Source organism: Physeter macrocephalus, unplaced genomic scaffold, assembly GCF_002837175.3.
Source record: "Physeter macrocephalus isolate SW-GA unplaced genomic scaffold, ASM283717v5 random_1079, whole genome shotgun sequence".
Taxonomy (NCBI): Eukaryota; Metazoa; Chordata; class Mammalia; order Artiodactyla; family Physeteridae; genus Physeter; species Physeter macrocephalus.
In genome coordinates this window covers 10086-20468 of record NW_021147013.1, presented here as the reverse complement: position 1 = coordinate 20468, position 10383 = coordinate 10086, and the positions used below count along the sequence as shown (strand labels likewise).

The 10383-nt window shown below is 49.6% G+C and overlaps 1 non-coding gene across 6 annotated transcripts in view; it reads left to right on the top strand.

The window, feature by feature from the left end:
* The first annotated feature begins 1331 nt into the window (after positions 1 to 1331).
* The window catches only part of LOC102988822 (uncharacterized), a 15043-nt gene continuing 5991 nt past the window's right edge, over positions 1332 to 10383 (top strand). For 2 of the 6 annotated variants that reach the window (XR_003679001.2, XR_003678996.2), the window contains exons 1-2: positions 2072 to 2157; positions 7591 to 8044. This is a non-coding gene — a transcript (uncharacterized protein). Of the gene's footprint in view, positions 1537 to 1788; positions 1923 to 2071; positions 2158 to 7590; positions 8045 to 10383 lie in introns of those variants that run through there. The other 4 variants (XR_003678998.2, XR_003679000.2, XR_003678999.2 and 1 more) reach the window with 4 other exon arrangements.

Here is a 10383-nt window from a genome sequence, read left to right as displayed (position 1 = left end):
TATATCACAGTGTGTTATATTTTATGAATGTCGTACTGTATTTCTATTTGCTTATTTACTGTAAGGGCCATTTATTTGACTGTGACCTCCATGACTCTGGAGACTGTGCGGGGGAAAGGAGGGAAATTTCTCCCCTCCCCCTCTTGAGTTCTTGTGGCTGGACTAATACATTTGACTCAAGACAGAGTAACAGGAGAAAAAAAAACTAACTTTAATTCAAGGAAATGAGACCTAAGAAGTGGCCAAAGCAGGCAGCTTTTATACTTTTTAGACAAAGAAACAATAAATTTGTGAGGAAATGACAGGACAAAGAATTTTAGATTTTGGGTGCTCAGTTAGTGAAGAATCTAAACAGAAGTAGGTTTAGCTGGTAAATTAAAGAAGTAGTAAGGTGTGCTTATACAGGTCTCTTGGCCCTAAATTCCATCTCTGGTGATAAGGATGTCTCGCTACCTTCTGGTACAGGAAAAGCGCCTTTCACACAGGAGATTTCCTGCTTTCAGGGAAACAGAGGTGAGTCAAAGCATCCCTCTTTCACCAGCTATTTCTTATGTAACTTTCCTTCAAAATAATCAATATGCCATTGTGAATGAAAAATGCTGCTTGCCATATCAGTCTGCCAAATAAACCATAATTCTCAACTTTTAGGTTTTTTCAGTTGACAATATACTTTTGACCAGGGACAGCAATCAGTTAAGTGCTAACTGCTAGTAGTAGTGGTAGTGGTAGAAATAGTAAAAGTCCTAATAATAGTACGGTTAGCTGCTATTTTGATGATCACTACCTAGTCACAGAATTGGGAAACCAAAACTAGTTCTTCACACATTCACTCGATACCTACTCCCAGAAACTCACACACTCACAGGGTCATACACACAACCACAAGCCCTGGGTTCCCCCTACACATACCCTGATATTCTGATTTATAATAAGAAATACGTTCATCACCAGTTCCTGGCACAGAGCTCCCCAAACTCTTGGAATTTCCTTTGTGAGGAGCCAGATCAAGGTGTCTTTTGTTATGTTAATTAATGACTAGTAGGGGGTTGGTTGCCACGGGAACCAACCTAATTACTCAGCAGTTAGAACTTTCAGTTCCACCCCTAGACCTCCAGGGAGGGAAGAGGGGCTAGAGACTGAGTTCAATCACTAACGGCCAATGATTTAAGCAATCGCTCGCGTCCCCGCCCGGCCGACGCGCAGCCGCGTTACTACACGAGGAGGAAACGGGCCGCAGGGGCTCCTGGGAGATGTAGTCTGGGGCCTGGAAAGGCGCCGCGCAAAGGACTCTGGGGCTGTTCGTTCAGAGAAGGCGCAAGCAATATCCCACCGCTGGCCTGGAGCAACATCCCTTCGCCCCTCTCCTGGGTCCATTCGTGTCCGGGCCGGACAGATCGAAGCCAGCGCGGGCCGGGATCCCTCAACCTCACGATCCGGGCGTGGCCTTCCTGAACGGCGCCACGTCCCGGAGGCTTCTGGGAAGTGCAGCCTGAGCTCGCAGTGCGCATGCGCGAGCGCGTGCGTTACGGTCCGCGGGTGAGCCTGCCTCCAAACCCCTCTGAGCTCCAGAGGGCAAAGGGGAGGGTGTTGGGGCAAGAAGCCCCCGGACGGGAACGTGTAGGAGTGGATGCTGGGGAGGCTGGGTTTGGTTGAAGGGATCAAGGAAGGGCCTCAGCACCTGAAAACATCTACGTGATTTTATAAGGATAGCAACAAGTGGGGCCCTGGAAAGCGCTAGGCGGCCCTTGCGCGTGCGCGCGGCGCAGCGTGTCCCGAGGGCCGGTGCAGGGTCGGGGCCTCGGACGGGCACGCGAGCGGCGATGCCCCCAAGAGCGGCTCCGAGTGCGCGAGCGCGCCTGCGTTCGCCGGCGTGCGAGGGGGCGGGGCCTCAGGTCTGTGCCTGTGGAAAGGTCCTGGGAGAGGTAAGTAAGCGCCTGCGCACCGCGTGGCTTTATTTAGGGGCGGGGCCTCGCGGTCTCGTGGACGCCTGGGGGCGGGGCCGCGGCTCCGACGTGTCTCGCGCGTGAGGGGGCGGGGCCAGCCAGTGCGGACTGTGGCCCGTGGAGGGGAGTGCGCAGACGCGGGAGCGCAGGCAGCGCGCAGTGCCTGCGACGCTGCCGGGGTGGGCGCCGCCGGGACGCGACCCTGGAGGACCGGGTGAGTGTGGCTGTGGGTGTGCGCCCACGGCTGCCTGGAATTTTCCGCCCGTGACCGCCTGTGGGGTTTTGTCTGGTTGTGTGGCGACGGAGTGTTGTGAGGTGAGGAGCTGTGATCGAAGCGTGTGGTGGCGTCGCTGTGTTGTGAGAGGAGAGCGGGTTGTGGCGTTTCTGCGTGTGTCTGTGACGGAGCCAGTCGTGTGGTGACGGGGACGTGCCTCAGGACCGTGTTCGTATTTCACCGCAAGGTCTGTGGTGTTTATGTGAGGAAGAGGTGACTGCGCCTGTGGGGGGGGCGGGAGTGGGTATGTGAGTGTGGCTGTGAGAGTGTGTGTTTTTGAAGCGCGTTCGTGTGTGTGTGTGTGACCGACTGATGTAGGTGGCCGTTTATCGCCGTCTGGAGTGGCTGCGTGATTTGACCGGGTGGCTGTATGACTGAGCTTCAGTGGCTTTGCGGTTGTGGGTGTGTGGCAGTGTGCGACTGCGCTGTCGAGGTGTATCTCTCCCTGTAAGCGTGGAAGGAGGATCCGTGTGGGGAGGATTCTGAGCGGCTTTACGGGCGTACAGGCTCCTGGCAAGGAAGTATGTGTGCGGTTGTGGGAGGCTTTCCTTCTCGGTAAACTAGGATAACAACACCCGCGTCAGTTTTGGGAAAATTATATAAATGGGGCAACGTAGTGAAATACCCCGTGCCGAGCTTGGCACTCACCAAGCCCTGTGTAGGTGCTGGGTGTTTGTTGGGGTGCTGGTCGTCGTTTTTCGTTGTCCCCGTGCAGAGAGGTAGGAGCGCGGTGGTGAACGCTGGAGAAATTTGCATCTCTGAACCTGAGATTGAGTAGTCCTTCTCAGAGCTGGGGATCTGACCTCTTCCAGCTGAGAAGCGGTGCCCCAGTAGCCCAGCTGCTCCTTGTTGTCCGTTATTGCATTAGTGCATTTGAAGGGAGGGCAGTGTCTGCCCTGGTCTCTGGGACCTGAGGCTGCGTATGGTTGTGTGTCTGCTTCCTAACCAGCGTAGCTTGGGGGACGCTGGGACTTCTGGTTCCATCACTCAGTAGTTGTGTGACTTTGGGAGAGGTCACTTAAATTGCTGACCCTCGGTTTCACCTGCAAAATGGAGGATAATAATAGTACCAATCTTAGGCCTGTGGTGAGCGTTAAGTAGAACAGTGCCTGACACAAGTAAGCAACGAATAAATGCTAATTGCTTTGTTATTAACCTAATAACCCCAAGGATTCCACACCCAGAGAATAAAATCCACAGGAAGAAAAGCAAGAAGTGGAGCCTCAGAGAAAAAGTTGCAGGTTAAGAGATAAAGTAATCCTAAGGGCTAAATTGAGCTTTGGTTCAGAATTTTCTAGTCGGGGTCCTAGGAGGGCACGAACAGAGGGTCTTCTTAAATGGAGATATCCCTAGGGAGCCTGTGGGGTCAAGACCCAAGCACTCAATTTCTTTCATTCTGAGAAGCCCACTGGTCTAGACCCAGTGGCAGGGACTGAGGAGGAGTATCTCCTGATAACACAGCGATCTGGAGACATCTCCGTGTCTAGACCAGGGTTTCTCAGCCTTGGCACTTTGTTTTTTTTGTTTTTTTTAAAAAATAAATAAATTATTTATTTATTTATTATTTTTGGCTGCGTTGGGTCTTCGTCGCTGTGCGTGGACTTTCTCTAGTTGCGGCGAGATGGGGCTTCTGCTTGTTGCGGTGCGCGGGCTTCTCATTGCAGTGCCTTCTCTTGTTGCGGAGCATGGGCTCCAGGCGCGCGGGCTTCAGTAGTTGTGGCTTGCGGGCTCTAGAGCGCAGGCTCAGTAGTTGTGGCACACAGGCTTAGTTGCTCCGCGGCGTGTGGGACCTTCCCAGATCAGGGCTCGAACCCGTGTCCCCTGCATTGGCAAGCGGATTCTTAACCACTCCGCCACCAGGGAAGCCCCAGCCTTGGCACTTTGGATGCTTTGGGGCAGATAATTGAGAGACGGGGGAGAGCTGTCCTATATATTGTTGGATGTTTAGAATTATTCCTGTTCTCTACCCACCAGATGCCAGTAGCATACCACTGCTGCCCCAATTTTAACAAGCACAAGTGTCTCCAGACACAGCCTGATCCCCTGGAGAACAAAATCACCCCAGTTGAGAACCACTGGTGTATAGGACCATGATGAGGGTACACCATGAACATTTTCAGGGCGTGAGGGTGGGGAGGAGACCAAGGGGGCTGGATGAGAGAGGTGATAAAGGGATAATGTTTCTGAGATGAGAAGAAAGGGTGTCCAAAGCCTGCAACCTGGGTAGGCTCTGAGAGGCACTCATTCATTCAGCAGTCAGATGCCTGCCATGGGCCAAGCACCTTGCTAGTCAGGATGGACTAGGTTTCTACTCATTGGAGCTTGCATTTAGTAGAGAGATGAAATTAAATTTATAACAGGTGGCAGTAATTATTTTGAAAAGGAAAGCAGGGTGGAGGGATTACAGGGTGACGGTGGGTGCTGTTTTCAGTGTCGACACCCAGGCTTCCCATGGGCATCTCAGTCGACTCCAAAGCCAAGAATGGCCACCATCAATGACTCCTTGGAATCCTTTGATCAGGGAATCTAAGGGTTTGGCTTTGAGCTTATCAAAGACTTTTCTCCTCCCCAGTGCTGAGGTCTGGACTCTTAACAGGGAGAGGTCAGATCTCCAGCCCGCGACTGGGGCAGTAGTTCTAAACTATGGCCTTGCATATAATTTAGAAATCTTAAAAGATAAAAATAAGACATGCCTGGACTCCATCCGCAGAGATTCTGACTTAATGGTTCTGGCATGGGGCCCAGCCATCAGTATTTATGAAAAAGCTCCCAAGAGATTCCTGTGTACAAACAGGGTTGAGAGCTACAGCTGTGAGAGTTTGTGGGCTCCTCTGGGGCTTCTCAGAATGAAAGAAATTAATTCCGAGTGCTTTCGATATCTTATCAAAGGCAGTCCCGACAGCTGCACTTCCCTGCAATAGGGGCATTCCTAGCCCCATCCTACAAGTGAGGAAATCAGATCTGTTCCTGTGCCAGCAGAGAAAGGGCAGGTCTGACATTCAGATGCAAAGCCTATGTTTTCTGCTATAGCTGGGCTTGGGTCTTTGGAGAAAGTACCTTTCTATATCCCCGGCCTCTGGGGCTGGCAGGTTCAGGATAGAGGTGATCTTAAAATACTAGGTAGGTGGTATAGCAAAAACAAACTCTGGCTGAACGGAAGCAATGTGTGGGTTCATTAATGGCTGGCTTTCAGGTATGTCAGGACCCACCCCCAACTCAACACCCAGCACAGGCCCCCGGGATCACAGGGGTACTCTGTCCTGAGGGGAGGCATGGCCACTGTCCAGTAACTTTTAAATTTTTATTTATTATTATTTTTTGGCTGCATTGGGTCATCGCTGCTGCACGCGGGCTTTCTCTGGCTGCGGCGATCGGGGGCCACTCTTCCTTGTGGTGCACAGGCCCCTCACGCTGTGGCCTCTCCTGTTGCGGAGCACCGGGCTCCAAGTGTGAGGACCTCAGCAGCTGTAGCAGCGGGCTCTAGAGCACAGGATCAGCAGTTGTGGCGCACGGGCCCAGTTGCTCCACGGCATGTGGGATCCTCCTGGACCAGGGCTTGAACCCGTGTCCCCTGCACTGGCAGGCGGATTCCTAACCACTGTGCCACCAGGGAAGTCCCTCCAGTAACTCTTTAAGCTTGTTCTCATCCAGGTTCTAGCCATCTTTACCTTAGGATCAGGAATTTAGCTTTGTGCTAAATTGCAAAGCCCCTTCCCACCCTAAGGTCTGGGACTCGGAAGAGAGGCCAGGTTTACAGCGCTGCCCTGAGGTGGTGTGGGATCCAGCCTCTTTATTTGCGGTGGTGATGGTGTTTTGAAAAGGTAATTATATATATGATACAGAACGCCAAAGCGTAGATAGATAGGGAAAAGTGAGTTTTGAGTTTCCAAGCCTCGTGACCCAGTTCCCTTCTTCAGGGACAATCGCTGCTACCAACTTCTTTATTTCCCTTCCAGAACTTGTCTGTTCCTTTTCAAACTCATGTATTCGTATCCTGTATTTTGTTTTTTTCTAAGCATTTTCTCTATACCTGTGTTCTCCTCATTACACCATATCTTGGAGATCATTTCACACAGTACATGTAGAGCAGATTTCTCAACCTCAGCACAGTTGACATTTTGGGCCAGATTGTCCTTTGCTCTGGGTGCTGTCCTGTGCATTATAGGATGTTTAGAAGTATCCCTGGCCTCCACCCATTAGATCCCAGGAGCATCCCCACCCACAAGTTGGGACAACCACAGATGTCTCAGACATTGCAAGTGTCCCACGGGGGCAAAATTGCCCCCAATAAAGAACCTCTGAGGTAGTGCTGCCTTGTTCCTTTTAAGGACTACACGGTGTCCCATATGTGTGTGTAACTTTCACTGATTTTCTTATTGATGGGCAGTTGTTTCCAGTCTCTTGATAGGAGTAGTAATTGTAATAGGGAAGAACCTTTGTATTCTTTTTTTTTTTTTTTTTTTTTGGCTGCACTGCGAGGCATGTGGGATCTTAGTTCCCCCAACCAGGGGTGGAACCTGTGCCCCTTGCAGTGGAAGTGCAGAGTCCTAACCACTGGAGTGCCAGGGAAGTCCCAGAACCTTTGTATTCTATTGCAAGTTAATCGCTAAAGGGATGTTGCCTATAAGCTTGAATTACACCTAATGGGGTTCTCTGGGAAACCCTGCCTCCCAGGTAATGAGCATTAAGCTAAAATATCTTTGTTTAGCCCATAGGAAACATCCTGACCAAACCCACCTGTGAATGACTGCAGGAAGGAAGAAATTAACACATCCCCTCTGAAATGTTTGACTTTTTTCCCTCCCTTTTAGTATAAAAAAATCTTGAATTCTAACTCAGGAAAGATGATTCTTTGGGACGTGAGTCATCATCATCTCCGTCTGCTGGCTTTCCGAATAAAGTCACTGTTCCTTGCCCCAACAACTTGTCTCTCGATTTACTGGCCTGTCATAGGGCGAGCACTATGCGATTGGACTCAGTAACATAATGATAATAAAAAAACTAACATTTGTTTAGCACTGGCACTGCTCTAAGTGTGTTACACGTTTTCATTCATTTAATTTTCACAACAGCCTTGTGGAGTCGTCATTGTTATTTGCCTCATTTGACTGTTGAGGAAGCTCAGGCCTAAAGAGGACAGGGAGCATGTCTGAGATCACACAGGTAGGGGGTGGCAGAGTTGGAAGCTGAACCCAGACGGCCTGGCTCCAGATGGATGCCCTTCACTGTAGGACTGTACTGCCTCTTCTTACAAACCCTGTCATTTTACACACATACGAGGACGTCTGAAGACAAATACCAGAAATGAGGTTACTGGGTTAAGGGTATGTGCACCTTCAGTGTTAAAGATATTGTTAATTTCTCTCCAACCAGCACTGTGTGAAAATTCTTACTCGGGCCCTCTTAGTGTCAGGCTTCCTTGGTGATGTGTGGTGTATACTGAATGAAAAAGGAAAAGGAAGGCAAGAAATAACCATGTGCCTGTCGCTGAAGATATCTCATGTAAACTCTTAACAGCTAAGGGTGAAGCAGGTTTTGTTTATTACCCCATTGCACAGGTGAGCAAACAGGCTTTGTGTAGCACTCCCACAGCCAATAATTGGCAGAAGCAAGCTTTGAATCCAGAATTATCTAATATCAAACTGCTGTTCTTTCCTCCCCAACAGTGCTGAGTTCCTTGGAGAAAATTATTTTGTGGACAAGAATCGTGCTCCTTCAACTTGGGGTGTGTGCCAAGGGCAGACAGCCATGAGAACCCACAGGATGGATGCGTTGCCACTTTCTGGAGCAATCCATTTTACTTGAGGAATCAGAAGGGAGGAATCTGGTAAATGATTTAAAACATGATTTATATTAACACAGACTCAGATTTATCATGATGTAGGATGCAAAAGTTATATGGATGTTTCAGAACAAAACAGAAGATTTCAAGAGTTTTATGTTATGGGGCAGCTGCGTTGGGGTGTTCTCAGGCCACAGAGCTGGCCATTAACCCTCCTCTACTGTGCAGGGACATTAGTCAAAAGTTCTCAGAGGCCACGTGTCAGTGAAGTGCTGGAGCTGGCTTGCCCCGCCTCACATGAACCTGTTGTGCACACCTCTCCCCACTTCCATGTTGAGTGACATCAGTTTGATATATTACAGTGGGCCCTGGTGGGAGTATGTACACCATGGAAATTGGCAGACGCTACAAATTACCCAGCACATCACTGTCCCTAGGTTGAATACAGAGAGAATTCAGGCATCCAGGATTCTTTGTCACCATTTTCTACACAAGGGAAGCCTTGCTCAGCACAGTCAGAGAATTGAAGGCCAGGCCACTCGGTTTGTCACTGAGCCACAACTCCTCAACCTTAATGTGGTCTGCTCCAAAGCTCCCCAAGTGCTGTGGCACTCTAATATAACAAAGGTGACTATCTCGTAACTGTGGTGCCACATGGACACCTCCCGAGCCCTGCCAGAGAAGACAGTGGGAGTATTTGCCGTGTAGACCCTTATCCTGCTCCAGGAGGGCAGACTGTGCTGCATGTGGATGGGGCTCAAACCCAGGCTTCATCACTTAAAGCTCTGAGACATTGGGCAGGTCTTCTTCCCTCTTTCATCCTCAAAATGGAAACTGGAACCCATGTGGTCAGTTTGCTCTAAAGGTGAAATCATATAATGCATATAAATATCCAGTACAGCTCTCAGTCTCATACTTACTATTTTTTTTAATTTTTAAATTTTTTGGGGGGTATAGTTGCTTTACAATGTTGTGATAGTTTCAGGTGTACAGCAAAGTGAATCAGTTATACATATACATATATCCGCTCTTTTTCAGATTCTTTTCCCATATAGGTCATTTCAGAGTATTGAGTAGAGTTCCCTGTGCTATACAGTAAGTCTTTATTATCTCATACTTATAATTAACTGGGAGGCATTGTTGTCATAGGGGTTGAGCACATTTAACATGCACACACCTGAGGGCTTCCCCAGAGCATGTGAACAGAAGGACAGTAGACTGTTCAGAACAGAAGACTCACAGCCCACAGCACTGGCCACATGCCACACTAATAACAACAATAATGATAAATACAGCTACCATGATAATTGTCTTGTCTGCTCCTCACAGCAGCAGCCCTTCACCTTCCTTTTGCAGACATAAAGGATCAAGGTAAAGACCCAGTAAGGTTCAGTGTTTTGCCCAAGGTCACACAGCTACACACAGGAATGTTGGTCAACTCACAGCGTGCAGTGGAGAACAGGAAGTGAAGGCAAAGGCGGATGTAGTAAAAATAAGTTTCCCACGTAATGAAGTGGCACCTACTGCATATTCAAGAGGCCCCTACCCCAGCTAAGGGGGCCAGGGAGGGCTCTTTGAAGAAGTGATGGTAAAGAAAGTACTACTGGGCCATTTAGTCATTCAGGTAGTGAATAGTTAGCCAGCCCCTTCCACGTGCCAGGTCCTGGTCCAGGGCACATGGGGCTTATGCTCAACTGGTTGGGACAGACTGTAAGCACCAGAAGCAAATCACATAGTGTGTTAGCGAGGAGACCTGTGGAGAAAAGAGAAGTCACAAGTGGGAAAGGGAGAGGTGGGGGGGTGATGGATAGGAGGGTCAGAGGTAGGTTGCAGTAATAAATAAAATGGTTAGGGTGAGCCTCACAGAGAAGGTGAGGTTAGAACAAAGATTGAAGGGAATGAGGAACTGAGACAGGGGAAAGAGCATTGCAGGCGGGGTCCTGAGGCAGGACTGTGGCAGCTCGTTCCGGGATTGGCAAGGAGGCCAGAGTGAGGAATTGTAAGGAGAATTGTAAGACCTGAATTCATAGCTCATGGGAGGGAAAATAAGGCCAGATATTACATGTAGACTCTTACCTAATCCTCACAACAACTCCAGAAGTAGTTCTGTGTTGTCCCCGTTTACAAGGGAGGAAACTGGCACAGAGAGGCTAAGTAATTTGCCCAAGGTAACACAGCTAATAAAAATAGTCATCAAGGGCTTCCCTGGTGGTGCAGTGGTTGAGAGTCCACCTGCCGATGCAGGGGACATGGGTTCGTGCCCCGGTCTGGGAAGATCCCACATGCCACGGAGCGGCTGGGCCCGTGGGCCATGGCCGCTGAGCCTGCGTGTCTGGAGCCTGTGCTCCGCAACGGGAGAGGCCACAACAGTGAGGGGCCTGCGT